This window comes from Meleagris gallopavo, chromosome 5 (genome assembly GCF_905368555.1).
Source record: "Meleagris gallopavo chromosome 5, MGAL_WU_HG_1.1, whole genome shotgun sequence".
NCBI lineage: Eukaryota > Metazoa > Chordata > Aves > Galliformes > Phasianidae > Meleagris > Meleagris gallopavo.
In genome coordinates, this window is record NC_139408.1 from 1,162,494 (window position 1) to 1,177,500 (window position 15,007).

Here is a 15,007-nt window from a genome sequence, read left to right on the forward strand (position 1 = left end):
GTGACTTCACCACCTCCCTGGGCAGCCTGTGCCACTGCATTACCACTCTTTCTTAGGAGAGATTTTTTCCTAACATCCATCCTAATTGTTCCTAATACCCAACCTAAAGAAAGCTCCACTTGTGAACACATCTCCCTATCACACAACACGACAGCATCCCCAAAGCGGCTGGTTCAGTTCCCCAGCCCGGGGCTGCGTTCCCAACCAGCCTGCAGCTCCACTTGAGGAGCAGCCACCCCAGCCCACCCCACACAGGGACGTGCTCGCACTTGGTGCATTGCTCGGAGATTTGGGGCTGAGGCGCGTTCCTGTGGCTGACACCCAGCCCGGCCTGCCCGTTCCTGCGCATCCCAGTGCAGGGCTGTCATGGCTCATTACCTGTCTGTCTGAGGTTCAAGCCTGGGTGATTTCTAATTTTTTGAAGCTTAATGCTGGGAAAACAGAATTGGTTCAGTTCACCTCCTGGATATGTGTGTTTATGATATACAACGTGATACCGTGCACAGCCTCCCAGCTGCTCTCGTTGCTGAAAAATGGCCCTGCTTTATTGGTAACCGACCTTTCTAACAGCGTACCCACTGCGTGTGATGACGGAACGCATCCCCAGCGTTACTCCAGAGCCTGGGTGCCATTTGCTCCTGCTCTGTCCAGGCCCGCAGCCCGCAGTGACTGCAAGCCCCTTGCTGCGCCGTTCTCAGCTGCTTTACAAGGCTGCAGCTAATGTCATAACAAGAATTAAACTGTCTCATCCTATTACGCCCATCGTAGCTGACTTCACTGCCTATTAAGGTGACAGTGCAGTGATTTGAAATTTGTGTTAATTGTTTACCCCGTGTTGCCGAGGCCTTCTTGGGGTGTGTGCGGCAGCCTGAAGGTTTCCTCCGGCCACGGATTATCTGTGTGTTCTACTTTATATGGACTCTCAGAGAATACCCTCGTGGTCCAGATCGCACCGTCTGCCCATGGAGGTTCTTGGCCCATTCATTACCCCACTTTGGTCACAATGGAAAACAAACCCGTGGGAAGGACATGGCTGGCTTTGGAGCTATGAGGCTTTAAGAGGCTTTTTGCCCTCTCTGATTCCTATCAGCATCTGCTGCCTTCATTTTGTGCTGTGGTCAAAAAAAAAGAATTTGTACGTGAGCTGCAACTGGGTCTGAGAATCCTCAGGCGCCCAGCACATTTTGCACAGTTTATAGCTTATAAACGCGGTTGCGATTTGCAAAACTTGCTGGTTATTTGAATTCCCAGCATTTCTACCTGGGGAAAAGCAAAGTCTCCCAGCTGCCATTAGAGAGCATTTCATTAGCGCAAGCATTCACTATTTATATTTTGAGCAGAAACACGCCGCTTGCTGACACAAATAAAGTATAAAGCTCTCTCATCCCATTCTTGGCCACTCCCGCACCCGAGCACTGCACGCAGCGTGGTCCTGTGCTGCTGGAGGCATTGCCTGCATTTAATGCCAACTTTGCTACCCTTGGAAAGCACCACTTGTTGCCCTCCAGCCTTCAAACGCCCATTGTTCCCCATCTGTTTGGATGAACTTTCCCCATGTGTGTTCATCTGGGATTTAATCACGATAAAACCGCACACAATGACAGATTGTGGGTGAGCGAAAGGTGCCGGGTGAGCACAATGCGGTGCTTCAGCCACTGCCTCTGCGTGCTGTACAGGAGTGAGAGCAAGGGGAGCCCAGCAGGCTCCATGTGAGGGGTGAATGCGGGTGGGCACGGTGTGGGCAGGATGTGTCCTGGCTCCCCCGCTACCTGGCAGCCTTACATCTGCATCCACATCTGCGTCCACACTGCGTCTTCTGCTCCCAGTGCCTCTAGCACAGGAAGCTGCAAATTGGAGGTAAAATTATTATGGAGTGACTCTGAGGCTTTCCTCAAACTTGCAGACATGGTCTTATTTCTCTTGGCCTCTGCCACCAGCTACCGCCTGAGTCGCTGCTTTAGAGGAAAAGTGCACTTAGCTCTTCTGCGGCTACAGCTTCTCACCCAGGAACATCCAAGGGTGTTTAAGTATTCATGGGGTGTGGAGTTTGGGGATCAGATGGTTTCTGTACTTTTTTGCTTGGATTTTTACCCTTATCTTATGACATATGCACTCGTTGCTGATGTGACCTACTTAGGAAAGTGCTGGCACCTGCAGCAGCGCTGCACGGCACAGCGTGGCTCACCATGGCATAGCACAGCACGGCACAGTGTGCTGCAGCCCATGAGCCCCAAATTGTGTGGATGCACAGCAGGACATGGGCTGTTGGCAGCACCCAGTGCTGCTCCCCAGCCTGAGCCTGACGGAGCTGCTAACATCATTTTTAGGGTTTTTTCCAGGAATGCGCTTCTCTGCGTCCACACTATGAAAACAAAAGGCAAACAAGTTGCAGCAGACTTTCTCTTGCAAAATGAATTTGTCAAGCTCTGCTGCGTTTTGCTGAACTGTAAGAAACTGAAATAAAAGTGATCGGAAAGTTAAGAACCTGGCTCCAAGGCAGAGCGCGGCGGGGATTTCGTTGCCTGTTTGCTCTTCCCAACGCTGGAGGTGTGGGCAGGTTTCCTTGTTGCCAGAGGAAATTATTAATGGCTTCAAGACCTTTCCAGACTGATCTTCTCCCTTCCCCATTGCATTCTGCAGATAATACTTTGATAATGTTTTGCAGACAGTAATGAAAATAGCTCAGGAAATCACATTTTGAGACAGCATTGGGGCTCTTCCCTTTATTCCATTCCATTTATCCATAGGCTCTGGCAGCAAATGGAAATTCCCAGTGCCCCCCCCGCCAGACATATTTCTGTCTGCATTCGACTGATTTTTCTACCCCATCTCCTTCTGCTCTACGTGATCTGTCAATATTGGGTATCCCTTCATTACACTTTCCACCCTTAGCGCCTGTTCTTCCTCGCTGATTTCTCCTCCCTTTACCGTTGCTGTTTTCAGGGTTTGCTTCGGTTCAGGACTGCTGTGCCTGAAAGCAACGAGCACAGCCGTGTCTGTCACTGCAGAGCACTGTTTGCATCAGCTCTGTTTTGGGGCTCCAGCTCCCCATACACTGCTTGCACTGCGCAGCAATTACCCGGCCGAGGTGGTCGGTGCAATGAAGAGCTGTCAATACTGCGTCTATCACAGATGAGGCATCTGCAGGTATGGATCAGAGCAATCTGGCCATTGATTTTGAGATTCTCACTCCTCCGAGGACAGTGACAAATCCATACGCTGTTCCCATGTGATGGGTATTGCCTGTATTTCTTCAGGGTGTGTTGGTGTGAAGTGAGTGTTGGTCTCTCAGTGCCAGTGAGTAAAGCTTGATTGGAAGAGTGGGCACAAACAGTACAGAGAAAAAACACTGCTGTGCTGCTGCATCTCCTATTACGTCTGCGTGTGTTGAGTCAGTTCTCTGAAAGCCCTTTGTGCTGCAGAAGATTCCGAGCAGGTAAGTGTGTCCTTATTGAAAAAGAAAGATTCTCTTCCTGGGGGAGCCGGGGAGTCCTGTGAGGCCATGTCTGTGTATGTGGGTGTACAAATGCAGTGAGCCTTCTGAACCTGCAGCCCTGCTCAGCGCCCTGCTCAATGGGACCACAGCCTGCACCGGTGTTGGTGAGGAATGGGGCATCACCATGCACACTGCCAGTGATTGCTGGAAATCTTACATTTGGAGAGAGTACGTCCTCACCCTTTGCTCCCTGTGATGATGCGTCGTGGAGACAATCTTTCTTTAAAACTTCTGAAACTTTTGACACTGAGCTCACTTTTATAAAGCAAGAAACGGTGGCAAAACGCAGATCCAAAAAAGGAACAAATAGAGGCGGAAATAATTGGGGCTGTTCATTTTGAAACCAAACGAGAGCCGAGAAGCTGTGAGCTCTCCCACGTTGGGGGCACGCAACACCCGCTGGCACTGCCCAGCCGTGCGCTGCAGCCTCACCGGGTTGAGGGGCTCCTGCCCAACTTTGTCCCTGCACAGAGCAGCCCTGTGCTGCTCCGGCACGCAGAGGTTTCGGTGAGAGGGTGGATTGGGCCCGCAGAGCGCTTAGCGCACATCCGACCGAAAAAGATGTGACACTATGAGCAGGGCACGTGTGAAAGTGTGAACGTGTGGCTGCGGCGGTGCGCGGGGTGTGCGTGCTGCGGGGCTGGGAGCAGCTGGGCCAGGGCCTGCGGGGCTGTCCTGGGGACAGCATGGTGCCATGTCCGTGTGTCTGTGTGCTTGTGTGCTTGTGTGTCTGTATGTCTGCGTGTCCGTGTGTCCGTTTGCTCACATGGGGCAAGGAGGGGGGCATCCCAGCTTCATTTCTCCCCCATGATGCGATGGAACACCTGACCCGTGAATCCTCACTCTCCAGGCTGACCCCAGAGTCAGCCTTTCCCAGAGGGGAAAATCCTGCTGCCTTGCCCAAACCTGCTCAAACTCTCTGGGCTCCCGCTGCCCGCTTACTGCAGGATTTTTGGCAGAATGCAGCAGAGCATTCAGAGCTGGAGGTGGGCTCAGCACTGCTGTGGATGAGCTTGTCCATGGGGCCAGGGCCCAAGGTGGGCTGGCCCTATCTGCTGCCTGCACGGCTCCATTCGACCAGCAGCCTGGGTCTCCTCCCCGCCTGTGGGTGAGAGTTGGAGCCGTTGGTAACGAACGAGTGCTGCCGTTCCCCTTGCCTTGGCTGCAGTATTTTTAAAGCTTTTTATTAAAAATTAATTTCTTTATTTTGTCGGAGACCCATCGCTCGGTCACGTGGCTCCCTGTCATGTTTCTATCCTTCCTACTCATATTCGAGTTATGCCATCAAGCTAATATATTGTGACTGCTCTTCTCTCTTGTGACAAAGCCTTGCAGCTGCCTCCAAATCAATAGATGTCAAAGAAATATGAAAACAATCATGACAGAGAACTTAAATCCTGGCTAGAGTCTGCATAATAAAAAATGTGCTTCTGTTCTCAAGGCGGCGGATTAATTTATCCGAAAGTTTAGTCAAATTTTATTCCGGTACCTTTTTCCCAGCAGATAGAGCTACATCTGTTGGGTTTGTAATGTAATTTGTAATTACTGCCCTTCATGTGGTCCAATGCCTTGAACCATCTTTAATTAAAAGCATAATTAAGGGAAGATCTAAAGGAAGACAATTACCAGATGGTCTTTTTTTTAGAAGCGGTTCGTTGCACGGAGGGAACAGCCCGGTTCGCTTCGGACTCTGCTTCAGGGCCGGAGGGGTCGGGGGGGGGGTCCGGGCCGGGGCTCGGGGGCGGGCAGCCCCTGTCCCGGCTGAGAGGGCGGCGGTGGCCGTGCGACAGCCCCGGGGCGGCCCCCAGACCTCCCCACCCCCCCTCACCCCGCACCTGGAGCCTCCGGAAGGGAATGGCCCCGAGAATGGGAATCAGGCAGCAGAGCGCGGGGCGGTGCGGGAGCTGTCGGGGGGAGCCGGGCTCGAAAAAAAAAAAAAAAAAAAAAAAAAAGGAAAACCTCGAGCGGTGGTGTAATGTAAATTAAATTTTTGCTGTATTACGAAGATTTCATTATTTGACTGTTCACATTCAAAGTAATGCAGCAATGAATTGTAATCATTTCAATTATCTTCAAGATAGTTTCTTTAGGACACAAGTTGTCAGAGATAAAGCAGCGTTCTCCCGCTCTCCGCGGGTCCATTTTCCGGGCGGTTTGCCGCTCCGCCCGCATCGCTGCCCCGCGCCCCGCTGCCTCTGCGGGGCTGCGGCCCGACCGCTCCCCGCCGCCCCTCTGAGGGAACTTCAGCCCACGCTGGGGTTCTTTTTCTTTCCTTTTTTTTTTTTTTTTTTTTTTTAACTTTTTTTTCTTTCAAATTTTTCTCTCCTTCCTCCCCTCCTTTTTTTTTTTTTAATTTCTTTTCTTCTTTTTTCTATTACTTTTTTTTCCTTCCTTTTTCTTTCTTCTTTTTTCTTTCTTTTTCCTTCTCTCTTCTTCCTTTTTCCCTTTTCCCTCCCTTCCTTTTTTCTTCCTTCTTTCTTCTCTCCTTTTTTTCTTTATTTCTGTTTTCCCTTTTTTTCCTTCTTCCTTTTCTTCTTTCTTTCCTCTCCTTCTTTTTTCCATTTTCTTTTCTTTTCCTTTCTTCTTTTTTCTTTCCCTTTCCTACGTTTTCTTCCTTTTTCTCCCTTTCTCTTTCTAATTTTCTTCTTTCTTTTCTCACTTTATTCCTTTCCTTTTCCTACATTTTCTTCCTTTTTTCCGTTTTTCTTTCTGTCTCTTTCCCATATTCTTCTTTCCTTTTTCCCTTTATTTCTTCTTTTTCGTCCCCCTCACTCCCCTTCCACTCTTTTCTTCTTATTATTCATTCATTTGTTTATATATTCCGTTTTTTTCCCGTGTCTTTTCCTTCTCTCCGCCCTCCCTTCTGTCCGGCCCGGACATTCCCTGCCCCAGTGGATCCGAGAAGCACCAAACGCGAACGCCCCGCACCCGCTCGTCCCCGTCCCACCACCTCCAAGGCTCGGAGATCCTTCCCGGATCGCGAAGCCCAGAACGATCCGGTGCCTCTCAGCGCATTTCCCTCGGCTGCCGTCGGGACCGCCGCAGCCCGGCTCTGCCCGCACTCTCGGCTTTGGTTGTGTCGGAGCCTCCGCTCCCAGCGAGGTTCTTTGAGAATAAAAGAGTGCGTTTGTGCCCATTATTCATATCTCGGGAGTCCCGGGCCTTCACTACGTTAAAAGAGCCCCGAACGGACAATTCGCCGTCCGCAGATATTATATCTGTGAAACGCGCCTTTGTCGGAGCTTTTAACACCTTCTTATAACGAATCATTTGTTCTTTTCTCTTTAATTTTGATAGACAATTAGCCATCAAATATACACCAGTTGACTGTAACCGAGCATTAAAGTGCCCTTTATTTAACGCTAATTTAGCATGGCCGCTTTGTTTCACTTTGCCATCCGCGGACCAGGTTTTGTGGCACAAATAGGTGCAATTTGGGGGCTCCCCGTCCCTCCCGGCCGCGGAGCTGCGCTTTGTGCCGCGGAGCGGGGCCGCACCGCGCCGAGCGGCACCTGGAGCCGGGGCATTAGCATTGATATGGAGTTAGTTGCGATGTAATCTCCTAAATCTGCCCGAGATTCGGGGAGATAATTACACTTTCGCTGAATTGCCAGGGGTCAGCGTCTCTGTGGACCTGAGGAGTTGATTTACTAACAATGGTGTTACATAAAAAATGGTGTTTGAGATTATAATGTTAATGGATGCAGCCACTGGGGAAAGCGGGCGGGCTCGGCTCATTCGATGGAACTCGCTTCGTGCTTTACACCGATTCAAATCACAGCAGCATTTAATTTAGAGGAACGAGTTCGGCGGTAATTACAGCGCGCGGAAAGGTCGCGGAGCCGGAGGAGGGGGTTTGCCCCAGGTTGGGACGCGGGGTTCTGCGGATCGGAGCTGCCTGAGCCTGTGCCCGGCCGCAGCCGTGGGGCCGCAGCTCTGCGTTTGGCATCGTGGGCCCAGCAGAAACCGGCTCGGAATATGAAGAAGAATTAAAAGAAAAATGAAATGAAATAAAATAAACAAATAGGTAGATAAATAAATAAAAAGGAGAGAAGAGAGAGGAGAGGAAAAAAAAGGAGAGGAGAGGAGAGGAGAGGAGAGGAGAGGAGAGGAGAGGAGAGGAGAGGAGAGGAGAGGAGAGGAGAGGAGAGGAAAAAGAAAAAAAGAAAAAGAAAAAGAAAAAGAAAAAGAAAAAGAAAAAGAAAAAGAAAAAGAAAAAGAAAAAGAAAAAGAGAAAAAGAAAAGGAAAGAAAAGAAAAGAAAAAAGAAAAGAAAATCAAAGAAAAGAAAATCAAAGAAAAGAAAATCTACGGAGGAAATGCCCCACGGGTATTGCCCCCCGCAATGCCCCCGGGGCACCACCAGCTCAGGGCAGTGTTCGGGGCCGGGCCGGGAGCTGCCCCAAGCCCGGGACACGACGGTGCGCCCCAACCCGCACACTTCTGCCCCGCACCGTGGGAAGGGCTGCCCGACGGGCACCAGGCGGCACCTGGGACCCAGCACCCGCCCGAGCCCGGACCGGCGGCTGACGAGGGCCGGCCCCGGAGAGCCCCGCGGCGGAGGAGGCGCGGAGGCTGCTGGTGATCCCCGCGGCCGCGGTGCAGGGGCACAGCCGAGCCGCAGCCCCTCGGCCCCCGACGGCCGCCTCCCGTTCCGCGCGGACTTTTGCGCGGCGGCAATCTATATGTTAATTGAAAAGTTCGGAATTTAAAGAGGTTGTGACAAGTTATAATTTGTCTCGTCAACGTCTGGGGTCCGCGCACGGCGCTGCAGCTCGGCGCGCCGCTCCGTCTGTCAGCGAGCAGCTTGCCTCGCGCTGCCTTCCCCTCGCCCCGCGCGGAAATGACAAATGCGCGCCTTTATCCATACAATTTATTTCATTATTGTTGCCGGCACGAAGCATCACGATCAATCATAAGGAAGTCCAGTTGGCAGGTGTCAATCTCGCTCTGTTTTTGTACGTCTCGGTCTATATTTAATCCAATTACAGGGGTCACGGAGTAAGTGCAAATCCCCTTGTTACAACTCACGTCTTATTCAAGATTTAAAGTAAAAAGTCACCGCGGTCACATGGGCGCGTTGGGACCTCCGCACCGCCGCCCACTCCCCGCGGGCGCTCCGCGGCGCGGTCGGGCCGGTGCGGGACTTTACGGCTCTTTTCCCGAGCGTTTGTGTGCAAATGAAGGGTCTCGTTATTGCGCGAGCGGAGAGGGAGGCTTTAATGACGGGAGATCTTTCCGCTCATTGCCCTTTCAAATACAATTGTAGATCGAACTCAGCCTTGTCACGTTGAGGAGCAGTGCGTCCCTAACATCCAGGACGTGCCTGTCGGCTCTCGGCGGATTGCATCCCATCACCCCCGGGGAATGCAGCCCGCGTCGGGGCTGCGCGGGGCGCGGGAGGCGCACGGCCCGAATAGGGTCCCGAGTCGCGGTTATTATGGAAATGTTCGGGAGGAGGGAGAAAGGAGATCATTCCAGACAGCCCGAGCTCAAGTTTTTTGGCCAAATTAATACCGTTAGGAGTCCTCGGGAAGAAAAAAAAACAAAACAAAACAAACAAAATACGGAGATAACGCTCAGCCACGAAGCGCAAAGATCTGATTTACGGCTGCGTTTCTTTTTTGAAGCGAAGCTTTTCTTTTGGATTAGAGCACGGGGCGAACACCGCGGCCCCGTCCTCGGGACGCGCCTCCGTCCCGCAGCGGTCCCGCAGCGGCTCCGGATCCCGCACGCCGGGCTCATCCCCGCGCACCGCTCCCGCGTCACCCCGCCCGGCGGGTCCCGGAGCGCAGCATTAAGAGGCCTTTCGGTGCCGACCCCGCGGGTTTTGTTCGAGGATACGGGGCTGTCGAGCTCCGTCGGGACAGCTAAGAACGAGGCGAAAGCGGCACAAATCCGCCTTTCGCCGCAGCGGGGCTGAGCGCGGTCCTGGGGCGAAAGGCGGATGTCAGACGGCGAAAATTCTATCAGACTACGAAATAAACGTGCGGGGAAATAAAACCGAAGTACTGCAGACCACGTACCTTGAGCACGGGCGCACGTCCCAGCCAAGCGCTCGCCGAGCTCCCTCCGAGTCAGAGCCGCCTTTCCACTGCCATATCCCCCCGTTCTAGAGGGTTTCCTTCGGGTTACACCGTTTCCCGCAGCGGTCCCGGCCCCGCAGCCCGCCGCAGTAAACAAACGGTTCTGATGTGCTTATTATTATTGCTCAAGTTCTGCTTGGGTAGAGAATTAACGCTCATTATTGCACCGCGTGCCGCGGATCGCCCCATCCCTGCGAGCGCGGGGCTTCGGGGCACTTCGGGAAGGGGGATTAAAAAAAGGCGCAACTCCGCGTCGCGGTGTAAATCAAAGACGTACAGAGTTTATCAGTGTGCAACGCTCCGGAGGGGGCACGGGGGTCCTCGCGTCCGTCGGCCCACCAGGGACACCCCGCGCGGGGCAATGGGGCGCAGCGCGCAGGTTGCGCGGAGGGGCGGCCCCGTGCAGTCGTGCCGCCGCGGCCCCGCGTGCTTCGGGCGCAGCGCTCTGCAGCTTCCCCCCTCCCTTATCCTATTTATTTTTATTATTTTTATTATTGTCATTTTTCTGCGGCCTCTACGGCGCTCCTCAGGCACACACGGCCCGCTCTCTCCCTCATCCTCCCGCCCCGCGCGATTTTTCCGAGGAGATAAAAGCGCAAACAGAGCTCGGCGGTGCTGCGGAGGCACCGCGTGCCCGGCCGAGCGCTCCGCTTTACGCCTCAGCGGCTTCTGGAGAGCGGCGCGGCGCGGGCGGCAGCACCTGGCCCTGCTGCGGGAGCCGTCTCCCGCTGTTGACAGGCGGATAAGCGGGAGGGAGCCGCGGCGTTCCCGTCGCTCCCCTCCCTCGAGGGCCCCGCCTGGTCGCGGGGATCCGCGGCACCTTCGTGGCAGCGGCTCCGAACGCGCCGCGAAAGCCCCGTACGGCCGCAGCCCGGGGCCGGGGTCACCCCGCGGGGCCATACCTCGAGGGGGCGGCGGAGGGACGGGCCTCGCAGCCCCCCCAGCTCATCGGCAGCTCCGCGAACACCGAGTACAGTCCCACAGAGCCGTCGACCGGGGGGGTGCCTCTGCGCCCATACGTTCGTTACCCTCTGACACGTGGGCGCCGGTCGTAGCCCCTCGCTGCGGGCGGGGACCCACGCCGGGGCCGGCCACGGCGGCCGCAGCCCTAAACGTGGGCCCGGGCCGGGGCAGCGCGGGGCGGGGGAGAGCCGTCGGGGGCGAGGAGAAGCCCCGGAGCCCCCGTCGGACGGGGTGAGGGGCAGCCGGAACGGGGCACGGGGGGCGGGGGCGATCCCGGCAGCCTGGCCCCGGGCGGGGGCCGTGCCGCGAGTGCCGTCGGGGCGGGCGGCGGCCGGGCTCGTGTCGCCTAAAATGTCTCATTAGCTAAGTACTGTCCGCCGTGACGTCACCGGGGCGGCCCAGCCAATGGGGGAGGCGCTGGCGTGGATATTAAGGGAAAGTTAGTGCAAAGGCAGCACCCCTCTTTTATTGTCATTGACATTTAAACTGTGTGGCAGGTTCCGGCGTAGGAATCGCCGAGCGGAGCCGCCAGGTGCCTCCTCGGGCCGCCGCGCCGCCGGACAGGTAACGGCCCCTCCGCGCCCCCACTCCGCGGCCGCCCCCGCCCCGTCGGGGCCCGGGGACGAGCGCGCACCGCGGGCAGCGCACGGCCCAACAGGTGGGGAGCGGCTGCCGCGCCGTCGGGGGCAGCGCAGGGCCGCGGGACTGCGCGGAGCTGTGCGGGATGCGGGAGGACTCCGCGCAGCCGTCGGGAGTTCGGAGCGGGTGCCGCGGAGCGGGCGGGAGAGGAGAGCCGCCGAAGGGCGTTCTGCTCCCGAAATAACGGCGAACAAAGGGCCGGCGGAGAGCCCGCAGCCCCGCTTACCTGTGCGCGGCGTCCCCGGGCGCTCCTCGCCGCTGCTGCGCGGCTATATCGCGGTAAATGGACATTCTCCTGCAGCAATAAATCAAACAGCATCTCTGCGAGATCCTCCTCCCTAATTAGAGATGTTTATGGGGACGGTGTTTATCCAGCTGTCACGCCGGGAGAAAGCTGTGACATAATTACCTCTGACCAGAGCCGCTTTTATATGCGCATCCCGCTGACGTATGGCGCGGCGGCACTGAGAGATGCGGGATCGGGCGTGAGGTTCGGCTGAGGGAGGACGTTTGCGGCCATTACATCTCTTTAACCCAACTTTCGGGCTTCCCAGACGGGGAACGCCGCGAGTTCAACTTGGTTCCGAGCGCTGCGCTCCGAGGGCCGGGCTGGAGGAGCCGCCGCGGCCGGTGCCGTACGCGGGGCAGAGCGGCCCGGTGTGGGGCGGTGCGGGGCGATGTGCGGAGCTCACGGGCTGCCCCGGACTGCTCGGCCGTTGGAAGTGCATTAGGGAAGGGCTTTGTGGGTCCCGAGGTGTGGGATCCTAAGCCTCCCCTCTCTCGCTCTGTAATCAAACCCGCGTCGCGCTGGCGAGCGGAGCTCGGCTGCTGCTCGTCCCAGATATTTAAAGAGCCGCTCCGCTCGGCCTTATCCCGCCGGTGCGGTGCTCGTTCCGAACGGAGCGGTCCCAAAGTTTGGTTACCGGCTCGGAGAGCCCCGTGTAACTCTGCGCGCTGCGGGTCTCACCCGCTGTCAGCACAGATCCGAACAGGCACGCGGTGTCCCGGAGGCAAACGCAGCGTAGTCGGAGCCGTCAGGGCTGGTGTATCTCTTCGCTCTCAGACCGGACTGGACAAGGGGACTTTAAGCATTTTTCTGGGTATTAAAAAAGGTACTTCGCAGCCCGGACATTAATCCGAGGAGACGATACGGGGTGTGTAGAGCTGTGCTCAGCGCCCGATGGAGTGCGGCGAGAGGGGACCGCTGTGCGGCACAGAGAGAGAGCTCGGGGGGGAGAGAAGCGTGGAGAGAGGGACGTTACATTAATTAGGGGCAGCAATTAAAAAAAAAAAAAACAAACAGAGAAGAAAACATAGACAAAAAAAAAATCTGACCACGTATAGTGGTTGCTTACCTTTATATATGTATGTGTGTGTGTATATATATGTATATATATATACATACACATCTAAAACCTTTTTTTTTTTAATGCTCTCCTTTTTTTTTTTTTTTCTCTTTTCTTTTTGTTTGAATGGTGTTCAAAAAGCAGAAGGGGAGAGTGGAGGCACGGCCGAGTACGGGGTTGCGGGGGCCGGAGTCTCCGCTGGGACTGGGTAGAGGGGAGAGGAGGAAGGAAAAAAGGCAGGCAGCTGCAAGCAGAGCTGTGCCGGAGGGCTTCACCTTCTCGGCGGGGCTGGCAAGGGAGAAGACTGCTGGGTGCGAGAGAAAGTCAAAGAAAAATCGTGACAGGAGCAAGCGGGCGTTTAGTGCGGAGGGCTCCGGGCACGGCGCTCCCCCTCCCCGCCCGCAGCCCCGCCCGAGGGCACCGCGTCCCGGCCCCGGGGGCGGCTCCTCCCGGTGCGGGGGGGTCCCGTTGCGGGGCTGCCACGGCCTCGGACCGAAGGAAAATGGCGGCGGAGCTGCGACGGGCCGGGCCGGGCCGGGCTGCAGAGCGGGGCGGACACGGACAGGGCCCCGCACGCTGCCCCGAACCGCCGCTTTCTTCCCTTCAACTTTCGGCTTTCTTCGCCCCCTGACGCGCACCGCCGTGACGTCAGCGGCCTTCCCCCTCCCTTCTCCCTCCCCTCTTTGGCGTGAGGGGGGGGCGGTGAAAGTTTTTTGGGGCGGAGGGGACACAAAAGGTGCAGCACGGAGGGGACAGCAGCACGGCCACGGGACGGGCGTGGGGAGAGCTCCGCGGAACTGCGCGCCTTTCTTCTCCCTTTAACTCTGCGGACGGGAGCGAAGAAGTGGGAGCAAACCCCAAACTTGCTCGGTTGGTGGAGAGTGCAGCAGGAAGAAACTATCCGGGGGAAAAAAAAAAAGAAAGAAAAACGAAAAAAAAAAAAAGAAAAAGAAAGAAAAAGAAAAAAGAGAAAAGAGAAAGAAAGCAAAGTGACAAAAGCGAGGCCCGCGGACACGGCTGACTTCACCCCGGGGCAGAGCCCATCTCTGCTCCCAAACTCCCCCCGGGGCTGAGTGTCACCCCGGATGGGGGGCGGCACCCGGGGTCGCTTTGCGGTGGTTCCGCTCTTCTCTCGCTCCGCAAAGCGACGCGGGGCTCTGCGGTCTGGTCCCCCCCTCTGCCCCCGCCCGCTCCCAGGCAGCTCCGGCGGCGCGGGGCGGGCAGTGCCTGCGGCCGCGGCCCATTATCCCGCTCCCATTGAGCGCCCTTTCACTCACATGCAAACTCCTTGGCAGAGTCGTTTGTCTCCTCATTGTACTTTATTTAAGAATGCAATGGTTGTCAGCGCTCTTATTCAGTTTCAAGATACTTTATTGATGAGCTTTGACTTTTAGCACTTTTCACATGTCAAGAGAAGTCAAGTGTATGCGGCTACGACTTCATTTCATGCTCCGCGCGTCCGTCCCTCCCTCCCTCCGCCCGATGCCTCCCGGAATCCCCAGCCCCTCTCCTCCTTCCCACCGCCGTTCCGCCCCGCATCGGGGACTCCCCGCGCCCGCACCCTCCGTCCCCGCACCAGCGGGGCTCTACACCTGCGGGGCGCGGCCGGGGCGGGGCTCCCCGCAGCCCTTCGGCACGTGGGGAGGTGCGCGAAGGGCCCTCCAGGCCCTCTCGAGAGCCCTCCACGAGCTGAGTGCGGCCGGGCCGGGGGGGCTCGTGCCCCGTTCCGCGCGACGCCCGCCCCCCCCCGCGCTGTGCCGCCTCTCCCCTCGGCAGTCTCTGCCCCCCGCCGCCCCCGGCCCGGCCCCACCTGGGAACGCGCTGCTCCCTCCGCCGCGCCGCGCAGCACCGCTCCGCTCTGCGCATCGCATCGCATCGCGGGGGGCGGCGGGGCCGGGCCGCGGGTGCGGAGCCGGGGCCGGGAGCCGGGCCCATCGCATTCATATGCAAACGGCTGCGCCAATTGAGCCGTGCCGGGCGCGGGGCGGCCAATCGGCGGCGGGGAGGCGATGGCGTCGCTTTGCATAAAGCAATATTTTGTGTGGGAGCGAACGGAGCATTTGCATGTGCGGAGTGATTAGTGGGTTTGAAAAGCGAGCCCCGGCCCGGCCTCATTTCCCGCTCTGGTTAAGGCGCAGGGAGGAAGTGTTTTGCTGGAAGATGATGACAGAGGTCAGGCTGTGCTAATGGGCCAGTGAAGAGCGGTGGAGGCGAGGCAGGAGCGGCCGCATCCATTAGCGCGGGGCCGCCAATCAGAGAGGTGTGCTCCGGCCCCGCTCCGCCGCACACCGCGCCCGCTCCGCGCTGACAGCCACCGCGGTGTCAATCTCTGTCTCCTTCCCAGGACCTCGGCATCGCACCGCCGCCGCAGCCTCAGTGGAGACAAACTATTTTGCGGGCAACTCTTTGGGAGCACGTCAGTGCCCGGCGGTGCGCCCCGTCCTGCTGACAGCAGCGGTGCCGCGGACGGGATATGCC